This window comes from Eurosta solidaginis, chromosome 1 (genome assembly GCF_040869045.1).
Source record: "Eurosta solidaginis isolate ZX-2024a chromosome 1, ASM4086904v1, whole genome shotgun sequence".
Lineage (NCBI taxonomy): Eukaryota > Metazoa > Arthropoda > Insecta > Diptera > Tephritidae > Eurosta > Eurosta solidaginis.
In genome coordinates this window covers 182,400,465-182,411,771 of record NC_090319.1, presented here as the reverse complement: position 1 = coordinate 182,411,771, position 11,307 = coordinate 182,400,465, and the positions used below count along the sequence as shown (strand labels likewise).

Genomic DNA, 11,307 nt, shown 5'->3' with positions numbered 1-11,307 from the left:
CTAAATCGTTCAGGGCACAAAAATGTTTGTGTTTTTCTTCCCTGATCTGTAGCGTCCGCTTTTGGATTTGCAACATCCGCTCTTGAATATCCACGAGTCTGCCAAGCTTGTCATCCATATTGAGCTTTGCCTCATTGGCGGATTTTAAATTTTGCTCCAAAAGTGTTAATTTTGGATCCTCACCTACTTTTCTCCTCCTCTTCGAAGTGGACGGGACATTATATTCTTCAATGTCATAATCAGAAACTTTGATCTTCCGTGTCGAAGTTGTTGGGTTATTTGTGTCAATTTCAACTGAAGGCATCTCCGCATGCAAAAACTCAATCTCGTCAAAGTCCTTGCTTACTTCGATTGGAGATTCAAAAGGTGTTGAGAAAAACCCTTCGAGATGTTACCCCAGGTTTGCACTGTTTGCAGACCCTCAACCGTCGCTTCTAACCCGCTTGCTTCAATGATATTTTCCTCCGCTGATGTTATCAATTTCTCCTCGTATGGTCCACCACCAGTCCGAGACTTTGAGCTCCGGTTAAAAGTTAGTTTTCGCTTCGCTTGGTATTTTTGGTCAGCATATACCTACAAATTATAAATATCACAGAATTACAAATTATCATACCAAGCGATGAGTGTTCCGATCGGTTGTTTGATTTACCTTTCTCCACATTTTTGCATCTTTCATAGGTGGGCCTACCGCGTTAAGTTTTTTAGATAGATCCTCCCACAATCGTTGAGATGTCGCCTTTCCTTGGGCACAATTTGGTATGATGTTTTTGGCCAGGTTGGGGTGCTGCTGCATAAATTCTCCCATCATCTCCTTTTGCTTATAATTAAGCTTATTTAGATTCGTCCTTTGGGGAAACAAACATTTTATATTATAAATAATTTTAACTAATTTTATATTTATTTAGCTACATTATTAAACTCGAAATTTTCCTTTTTATGTTTGATAAAATTTTCCTTTTTAGTTGTGCTAAGATCACTTTAATTTTTTAAAAACAAATTTAAAACGTAAGAACTATAAATTAATTCGTTTAATTTTCAAACTACAACCAATTTTTAATGCACACGAACGTCTTTTTGCTATCGTATGAAATTTTTTGACGTTTACGATTTGTTGTGTACGTTCACTGAACACATAATACCGAATTTCGATAGCAGCTATTCGTTCACATATCACGTAATACCAAATAAGTACTTTTAAGAGACGAGTGTTCAGTTCACGGAATACGTAATTCGGGCCCAGATATAGTCTTTTAGAAGTACTTCAACTAGGTTATTAAACATAAAACAGTGTAAATATGTATATTCTAACTTAAATCTAAATAACAAATTTAGAATACATCTAACCTTAACGAAAGAAAAGATAAACAAGATCAAAGTGGGAAAAGGGGAAAGAAAAGAGAAGCAGGTATCTTAAACACCCTTACAATGTTTTTGCATTGTTTTCATACAGCTTTGAAGTACTTGAGTATTACATCCTTGTAGTTGAATCTATTTAGTCCAGCCTTCACATTATCTGGGATTGAATTCCATAATTTAACCGCGCTAATGAAAAATAGTCTAGATGAAGTTAAGTAATTGTCTGATGTCTCAGTGATCTCACTGGTCTCAACCTTTCGAATAAGTAATTTGGTGTCTTCCACAATAATAATTTGTATATAAAGATACAATTCCTGGCGGCTAGATAATTTTCAAGGCTGCACCCAAGAATTTTCGTTCGCCAGGCAGATATGTGATCATATCTACCAATCCCGTAAACGTATCTCGTAGCATTGTTAAACGCTACAGCAACTTTGTTGTATGACACTGAGTCCATCTTACCATATACTGTATCGGCGTACGTTATAAGTGGCATAATTAACTGCAGCACAAGTTTTCGCCTGGTTTCAACGGGTATGAATGGGGCCGAGACTCTTAACTTCCGTAATATGGCATAAATATTGGTAACTACCCTGTTGACATGGTCACTACAAGTAGGTTTACAGTTCACAATAAAACCTAGAATTTTTACTCTGTCAACAAATTTAAGTGGACTAGTTCCAATATACAACGCAGGAAGGTCAATATTATATACAACACTATGACATATTGGCAAGACATAAGACTTGGATGCATTCAAACACAACGAATTTTCACTAGCCGAAAGAGAGATTGCAGACAGATCATTATTAATTTTGAAACATAAATCTTCAACAAGACCGATACGACTTGACAAATGTAACTGCATATCATCGGCATATGCATGAATATTGACATACTGGCACACATCAAAAATATCATTCACAAATAGACTAAACAGAAATGGACCAAGGACCGACCCTTGCGGTACGCCAGCATACACAGGTTTAGACTGCGACAAAGAATTTCCTCATTTAACTTTCTGCGTTCTATCCTTAAGATAACTGGCAATAAGCTTGACTGAGCTATCCTCAAATCCGAAGTAATACTTCAGCTTCGTACATGGCAGCTCATGATTCACAGAATCAAATGCTTTAGAGAAATCTAGTAAACAAAGAAGTGTTAGGTCGCCAGTATCAAAACTAATTCTTATATCATCCAATACTTTAACCATTGCTGTAGAGAAGCTGTGCTTTGGTCTGAAGCCAGATTGCAACGGACTGAGCAATTTATTTTGCTGGATAAAGTAAGAAATTTGTGCTGCCATTAAATTTTCACATACCTTCGAAAATGTAGGCAGTATGCTGATAGGCCTATAATCACCTGCACACGTAACATTAGTTTTTTTTGCAATAGGAAGAATAATTGCTTTCTTCCACATCGTGGGAAAACATGAAGAGGTGAAGCAGAAATTTATGATGTGAGTAAGCGGACCTAGTATAAACTCCACTACGATCTTAATAAATCTTAGAGAGATTCCATCCTCCCCCAAAGCATTCGATTTTATACTTAATAAAGCCTTCAAAACATCAACCTCGCCAATTGTATCAAATTGAAATTTGTTATCAGGGCCGACATAGGAGGAGTAATCTTTTAGCAGGGCTGGAGCATTGACGTCATTGTTAGTGCTAACAAAAAAGTCATTTAGTTCATCCACATTTATTTCACACTTAGTAGTATCCTTGCCACGTATTTTAAACCTTTTTAAGTTTCTCCACAACTCCTTGGATGGAAGTGAGGGATCTAGCTTTGATTTACTGTACCTACACTTTGCCTGCCTGATAATAGCTGTTGTTTAATTTCGCACTTCTTTGTATCGACACCAGGAAATATCTGTCCTATTTTTACGCCACTTATCATAATATTTTTGACGTTTCTTAATAGCCGATCGAACTCTCGAATTGTACCAGGGACACGAACTGTTAATAACACTTGCACAACGAATAGGCACATGCACATTGAACAATATGGTCAAGTTATTATTAAGAAAATCTAACTTGGTATCAACCGTGTCAAGAAACCAACAGTCAGTCCAATCAACACCACATATATCGGAGTACAACGCATTAACATTCAACGATTTAAAATCACGATACACAAACGTACAATCTAAATCAGAACGGTTCATTTCAACATCTATAGTACAGAAAATCAAATCATGGTCAGAAACAAAGCATATTTGCTCAAATTTTAGGACGTGCCAGGGATCACAAGTTACAAAATAATCAAGAAGACTGGGTACAGAATTATTATCAAATCTCGTCGGGTTAGCACTATTAACAACACATAGACCTGCTGTTGCAAGCTGGTCAAGTAGTTTACTACTGTAGGAATCATTAACAAGTAGGTTCACATTAAAATCACCACAAATCAAAATACGTTCATAATCAATTACAAATTCGGACAAATTAACAAAAAATGATTCTAATGAAAAAGTTTTTTTGGGGTTGTAAAGACATATTACCATAATTTTATTTACTCCATCTGACAGTTCAGTGAAAATATATTCAGCATCACAGGAATTAGAAGTTTTTAGTAGTCTAGATTTGACAACACTGCAACTGCCCCCCCTTTTATTTTTTTTTGTACCTACGATCATTCCGAAATAGATTGTACCCATTAATCGAAAAGTTGAGATCAGGAATCTCACTGCAGAACCATGTTTCAGAGACACAAATCACACCCACCGCAGAATCCTCAAAAACATACCTAACAAAATCGAGTTTGTCATGGCTAAGGCTATGAGCATTAAAATGTACTGCATTGAAGCCATGATTTTGCTTACAAAAAATATCAATCAAAATTCTTTCATTTTCATTAGCGCCAGGGCGAGATCTATGGAATGACCCCATACACATAAAGCTGAACCAAAACAGAACGAACCAAAGGCAAGCAAGCAAAACGCATGTGTGTACAAGAGACCAAGGCAAAAACAATGGAGGAATGACAAAATAAAGAAGGACAGACAATTATACACATGATTGAAAAATAGAGAAAAAAACGGTAGTGACAACAATTAAACATATGATAGGATGAGAGTGTAGGAGGACAGCAGATTGTTTGAAAAAGAAGATTAGAGAAAAAATAAAGAGAATATATAATATTAGATACACTTAACATTAATCATACATAATCAGGTGTCTGCAGCAACAACACGCTCAATACTCTCGATATCAGTCACCTTGAAATCTTTACAATTTGGACGTACACGAACTGAGAAAGCAGCAACGAGCTTTATCTCTCTCCTCAACTGCATTGCAAAATGGATTAGCTCACGCTTGTTTTTGGTTAGGCACTCATGTATGTGTATTTTCCCGTCCATATTTATTCCTACATCACGATGCATTAGTGGACGCTTATTCTCTTTGCAAAAACGGGCTACTGCTTGAAAGAGTGTAGATCGATCATCAGAAGAGCTCAGTCGTACAATGACAGATGCAGGTGTTTTGCTGTTTTTTTTGTTAGGCACACGAAACGCCGAGGAAATAGGCAATGTTGGCACCTTCAATTATTGGCACATTTTGTTAACAGTGCCTTTAATGCTTTCACCATCACTGACGGGGAGGCCATTAATTATTATGTCACTGGAGACAGATTTGTTTTGGCATTCATTTAACTCTTTTTTTAGTAGCACAATTTCCTTTCGCAGTTGTTCAATGCATTCAACCTGGGCTTCTGCTTTAACCACTCTTTCCTCCATTTTGCTCAGCGCCTTCTTTAGGTTTGACATTTCAGCCATAAGCCGCTCTTCAGAACTTTTCAGACGATCTGCAATCTCTTCAATGATGGCCGTTCTCTGCATCTCCAATTTGTCTTCAATAAGCTCAATCCAAGATGAAGGTAATGAGCTCTCTTTTAAACCAGATCTGCCGACTATACTCGCATTTTTGTTGGGAGTAAATACGACTTGGCGGGAAGCTGATGTATGTATTATGTGTTCCAAATATGAGCCAAATCGGATCACAAATACGATTTTTGTGAATATCTCGATCCTTGCGCCACCAAGCGGCGATTTTATTCATAGTTCGCTTTCTATTCATGTATATATTTTGTGGTCCAAATATGAGATAAATCGAACCACAAATACGATTTTTGTGAATATCTCGATCCATGCGACACCTAGCGGCGATTTTTTTCTTAGGTCGCTTTCTATTCTTGTGTGTATTACGTGTTCCAAATATGAGCGAAATCGGACCACAAATACGATTTTTGTGAATATCTCGATCCTTGCACCACCCAGCGGCGATTTTTTTCATAGGTTGCTTTCTATTCGTGTATGTATTATGTGTTCCAAATATGAGCCAAATCGGACCTCAAATACGATTTTTGAGAATATCTCGATCCTTGCGCCACCTAGCGGCAAGTTCCAAGTTTCAAGCTTGTAGCTTATCGGAAATTTACTTAAATTTTAATTACAAAATTCGCGCTGGCCGTGTAGCCTGTCAAGTCAACCTAAAGAAAGCCGATTAAAAATGGATGATATTACTATAAAAAACGTCTAATATTTTGACTTACACCCTAAAATTACGTAGTTTTACGCAAGAAGTGTTCACACGACAATGTGTAAATTTCGGTCACTTATTATCATATTTTGCTTCAGGTAATTGTAAATTTTCATTTTCTGTGAAATCGTCGCGCTTGTCATCTCGTGGTGGACAAAAAGAGAATAAGCTTTAAAATATAATTATAAATAGGTGAATAAGCTATAAAATAAATGATAATATAAACAAGTGATAAGCTTTAAAATATATGTGAATATAAATAAGTGAATAAGCTTTACCAATATATTGGAAATATTTGTGTGTAAAGCCGCCGCTTTATTTTGATATTTTTATTTTGCTGATATTTGAATGAGACTTTTATATATGTACATTAGACTGGACATATCTTGTATGCAAAAAATAAAAGTTTATGAAAAAGCTGTACCGACCCCTTAAATTTTACCTTTGTATGTAGGTAATAAAATTCCACACTCTTGGGCAGATAGCTTCATGTTAAGGCTGGCACATTTCCATTGAAAATGCCCAGAATCGGGGTTTTTTGTTATTTTCGAGAGCCATACCCGACAAAATCTTCTAAAAAGTTGTTAATATCCTTTTTCTCTTCTAAAGTGTGTTGAGCACATGATCCAATTTTCAAAGGCCGCCCCCTCCGTCTGGCAACACCCGGCCAGTGCGGCCAAGCGCAGGTCCAGCTCAGCTGTGCTTGCCGAACACCACTGCGTATAAGTTTTCAGTTTACTTATAACTACCAGCCCGTTCGCTAACCACCGATCGCACCGTCTGTTGTATCGCCCGCCCGCCGCGCATAGTTTTTATTACTTAAATTGAATTACCTTTGCTATAACTTTGTTCATATCTTCTTTTAAAAGTGAAAATAATTACTAAGTATATATTTAATTTGAAATGCATAAATAAAAAAAAAAATGAAATGAAATGAAATGAAATGCATGCCCTCCTTCTTTTCTGGGAATAAAGTGAATAGTGCAAGTTTTATACATGGTCCTTCGAGCCGGATCTTGTTGAGAGTGAGCGCTTGGGCTCTGAGGTTTCGGGTAGCAATATCGTTTTGGATTGATAAATTGACCACTGCAGACAAATGCCTGTAGGAATTCATATATGACGGTAACCAATTAGAGGTTTACTGCTCAAGATGGTCACCTTCCCAAGCTACCGATTTATCAGAGTGTATGCTTAAGGTCAAATTAGAAGACCTAGATAAAATATGTGCAAAGGTGCTAGAGTCCCATCGAGGAGTAAGTTTTTCCGACAATTACACAGATGTTAGCGGCTCGGTTGAGCAAAAATTCGCGAAATGCATAGAAACTTATCAAGCATGCAAATCAGAAATTTTAGAAGCCTTACAGCTTTTCAGCAATACTAGCACCAACCAACAAGAAATACCCGCCCACCCAATAAATGATTCAAACTCAAATCGTTTTTATTTGAAAGTACTAGCATGTGACACCGAAGTCTTCAAACTCAAATATTTTTTATTTGAAAGTACCAGCATGTGACACCGAAGTGTTTCATGATAGATACGAAGACTGGCCAGCCTTCAGAGATATGTTCACGTCAGTCTATAAAAACCACCCTAAATTATCATCCGTGTACCGTGGGTACATGCATAGATCAGCCATACATATATTTTTCATATACCTTTTTTTATTTCGTACATTTCCGCTTATATGCAATTTTTGGTGATGTTGCTACACCCTGTACTATCTAACACTAGTCTAAATGCAACTTCCATCAGTCTGTCACTGTTAACATATGATTTTGATAACAAAATGTATCGAGAATCTATTTGGCATAAGCACCATATGGGCTTCGAGCTCATATCCGGGCTTAAAAGCGTTCTTTTCCTGAAGAACTTCTTTGACGAACACATCAATCAACTCCAGTAAAAAGTCCAAATTTTTTTAAGTGCGGTTATATAAAGTAGTAGTGTGTTTTAACTAACCGATATAATACGCCTGACTTCGAAAAGTCCTAGCCTCCTAGGCACCGCATCCAGTTACCGGCATAAAGATTCCTACAGTGATTGGGCTATCTATCGTGCACCTATCGAACAGTGGTCTGCAAACATAAATGTGAAGCTGGTGTTGCTGCGGTGGTACTCCTGAAGCCATCAAAGCCATAACCTCTCGACCTACACAGATCCGGCAAAATTTATATACAACCATTTAGATAATGCATTTTTAAGAAATTTTAACTTTTATAATTGTAAACCCTAAACATGTAAAAGTTAAGTTTATAAGCACTGCCGGATTCCCATGACATGCTGATTGGAATCTTGTTGCATTCCAACAGGGGGATTGGAATCCACTGCATTCCGATATCATGCTGAGCGGAATCTGATGCATTCCGCCAGTATAAGATTTCGGCATAAGATCTTATTTCTACTCATATTTCTTATTATTATTATATTTTGAAATTAAATAGTAATGTTCATTAATATTTCTTTGTTTGTAATATAACATTGTTGAAATCTCGATATATCTTAAATTTTATCTTTTGAGTTGTATATTTATATATCTTTTATATTATGCAGTCGACCATAGTTTGTCGTCGACTTTAAATAATAAATAAATAAATAAATAAAAAAAAAAAAATAACCAGCCCGGTTTTACCCGATAGCGGAAAAGGCGGTTTCCGATTTCAGATCCGAAATCACTAGAGACCAGAGTTAGAAGACCCGCATTATAAAGTAAAAATAAAAACAAGGGATTTGGATTCCAGTTGCATGTAGATGCACATGCGCATACTTACTTTGTCCTAACCTACAATGAACATTTTCAATTAATAGTTACTAAACTTACCTTTAGTTCCTGAACATTCGTCTCCTGAAAACATGAATTATACTTACCTTTAGATTTACCTGTTAGTCTAAATAATTATGGAAACATACCTAAGCACAAAGGAATGAATTTGCCATAATACCTAATCTCACTATTTTGGCTTAATTCTTACCTTTATGTAACCTTTTAAATAGAGTAAGAAAATATTTAATAATACTTAACTTCACTTCAAATAATTATACCACTGCAAGGAAGGGAAGAAGAAGAACATCCTAATGAAAATACTTTTTTTTTTTGAAGAAATTACAAAGTAACCATTTTCCTAGGTTCCTACATATTTAAATATTGTAATTGAATTTGTAATAACTTCTAATTAGTTACTCAATGTACACCTTTTGTCAAATCGTTATACTTACCTTCGAACCATGAACATTAGGATCATTTTATTGTAACTATGTTATTGCATTTTAACAACATAGCTAATCGATGCACATTAACATAAAAGAAAACCATATGATCAGCTGTTAAGACTGACCTAGTTCCACAAGATGTTGTAAATCGTCATCTATTTTATTAATTTCCTGATCGCTCTTTTGAGAAAGAGATCGAAGAAATCAAATAAATCCAAAACATTGAATTTTCCAATGTTTGGGAGACTCTCTTACCTCCAACTTCCCACCATTCTCTTAAATTCACTTTTTTTTGCTGGCGCTCCTGTCGGCGGCGGTTATTCTTTGACCCCTTTTATGCGCCTTTCGCAAACCATATATACAATATTGACCATAGAAATAACCACACATAACTGCTATTGTAAATTTGGTTGGATAAAATTGATCATAATCTTTAAGCATATGAACGTATACCAGCAGCTACGTACAAAGCAAGGAAGGCCTTCTTCGCTTCATGGGACAGCGTTATTTATATGCTCTCATTTTTAAGGAGCCCAAATGGAATTATGAAATTCTCACATATATATATATATATATATATATATGGACCAGCTTCAGCATGTGCATACAAACTTACAATCAAACAAAATGCTAAACAAAATGTTTAATCGGGTGCCCGACAGGCCCGTTTTGCAGACGAGAAAAAAGGGGGGGGGGGCGGTACTACAAGTGCCCATCGACTCCTTTTTGTAGACGAGAAAAATGGTGGTTGGGGTTGGTGGTTGGTGGTTGGGGGTTGGGGGGTTGGGGGATTGGGGTGTACTACAGGTGTCCAACTGCTACTTTTTGTAGACAGGAAAAAAGAAGGGGGGGGGGGGGGGATTGGGGAGCAGTCGCTCGATTAGAAATCTATGGGACTCTTAAAACGGCTCGGGTGAAGTCTAGGACTCATTAGAAATATGAGGAGACATTTAAAAATTTACGGCCATTTAAAAATGTAGGGCCCCCCATTTGACGATCCTCATTTTTTTACTCAAAATATGTCCAACTTATATACATTGAGACAAGTAGCCCTTATCTAAATGTATGTATATGGACGAGTATGTCTGTGTCGGTATGTATTTTGCGGTTTGTTGATATATATATGTATATATATATATATATATATATATATATATAAATTTATACGCTGTCATGTTTACGGCAAAGCTCTGCTAAAGGTAAAAAGCTCTGGGCTTTTTCTTATACACCACTAAGCTTTTTCTTATGCGCCATCTAGCGGAAGATCTGCCAGAACACACCACCTAGCGGTGAGATCAGCCAGAACACAAACCGGAAGAACGGATGCGACACCTAGCATATATGTGTGTGTGTGTATATACTTTTCCTTGCACCATTTGGGCTAGAATCGCCTTTTTCATACTACTCATTAGTATCGAAAAAAATTTGATTGAGCCATGTCCGTCCGTCCGTCCGTGCGTCCGTTAACACGATAACTTGAGTAAATTTTTAGGTATCTTGATGAAATTTGGAATGTAGGTTCCTGAGCACTCATCTCAGATCGCTATTTAAATTGAACAATATCGGACCGAAAAAGTGCGATAATTCATTACCAAAGACGGATAAAGCGATGAGGTAGGTGAGTTAAACTTATGACGCAAAATAGAAATTTAGTAAAATTTTGGACAATGGGCGTGGCACCGCCCGCTTTTAAAAGAAGGTAATTCAAAAGTTTTGCAAGCTGTCATTTGGCAGTCGTTGAAGATATCATAATGAAATTTGGCAGGAACCTTACTACTATTACTATATGTATGCTTATAAAAATTACCAAAATCGGAGAACGACCACGCCCACTTTAAAAAAAAATGTTTTTTCTTAAGCCGAATTTAAAAAAAAATTTAATATAATTACAGTATATCTGGCTAGGCCACTCTGACATAATCGGTTTAAGGGCTAGCCGGGGGAGATCTCATCGGCAGCGTCTGTACACCTCTAGGTGCGGCTGCAAGTGGGCGTCTGTCTTGGAGCAAGCGGCTCGCTATATAAACGTGCCAAGTAATATTTTCACCCCCGCTGAGCGGGTTGTGCGCTGGGCTTGGGACCCGCCACGTAAAAACATACTCCAATGAAATATAACAACAAGCCTCGGATAAATACACTCTCTATTGATGACGACCATGGAAAACGTTTGAAGGACAATGAATTGAGGGCATGCACGTGGAA

General features: G+C 36.9%; 1 long non-coding RNA gene across 1 annotated transcript; it reads right to left on the bottom strand.

Moving 5' to 3' along the window:
• Positions 1-383: 383 nt before the first annotated feature.
• LOC137240129 (uncharacterized) lies at positions 384-1,045 on the bottom strand. The gene is made up of 3 exons (XR_010949606.1): positions 910-1,045; positions 650-845; positions 384-573 (listed from the first exon to the last, which is right to left on the bottom strand). It is a non-coding gene; the product is annotated as an uncharacterized lncRNA (long non-coding RNA).
• Positions 1,046-11,307: the final 10,262 nt, after the last annotated feature.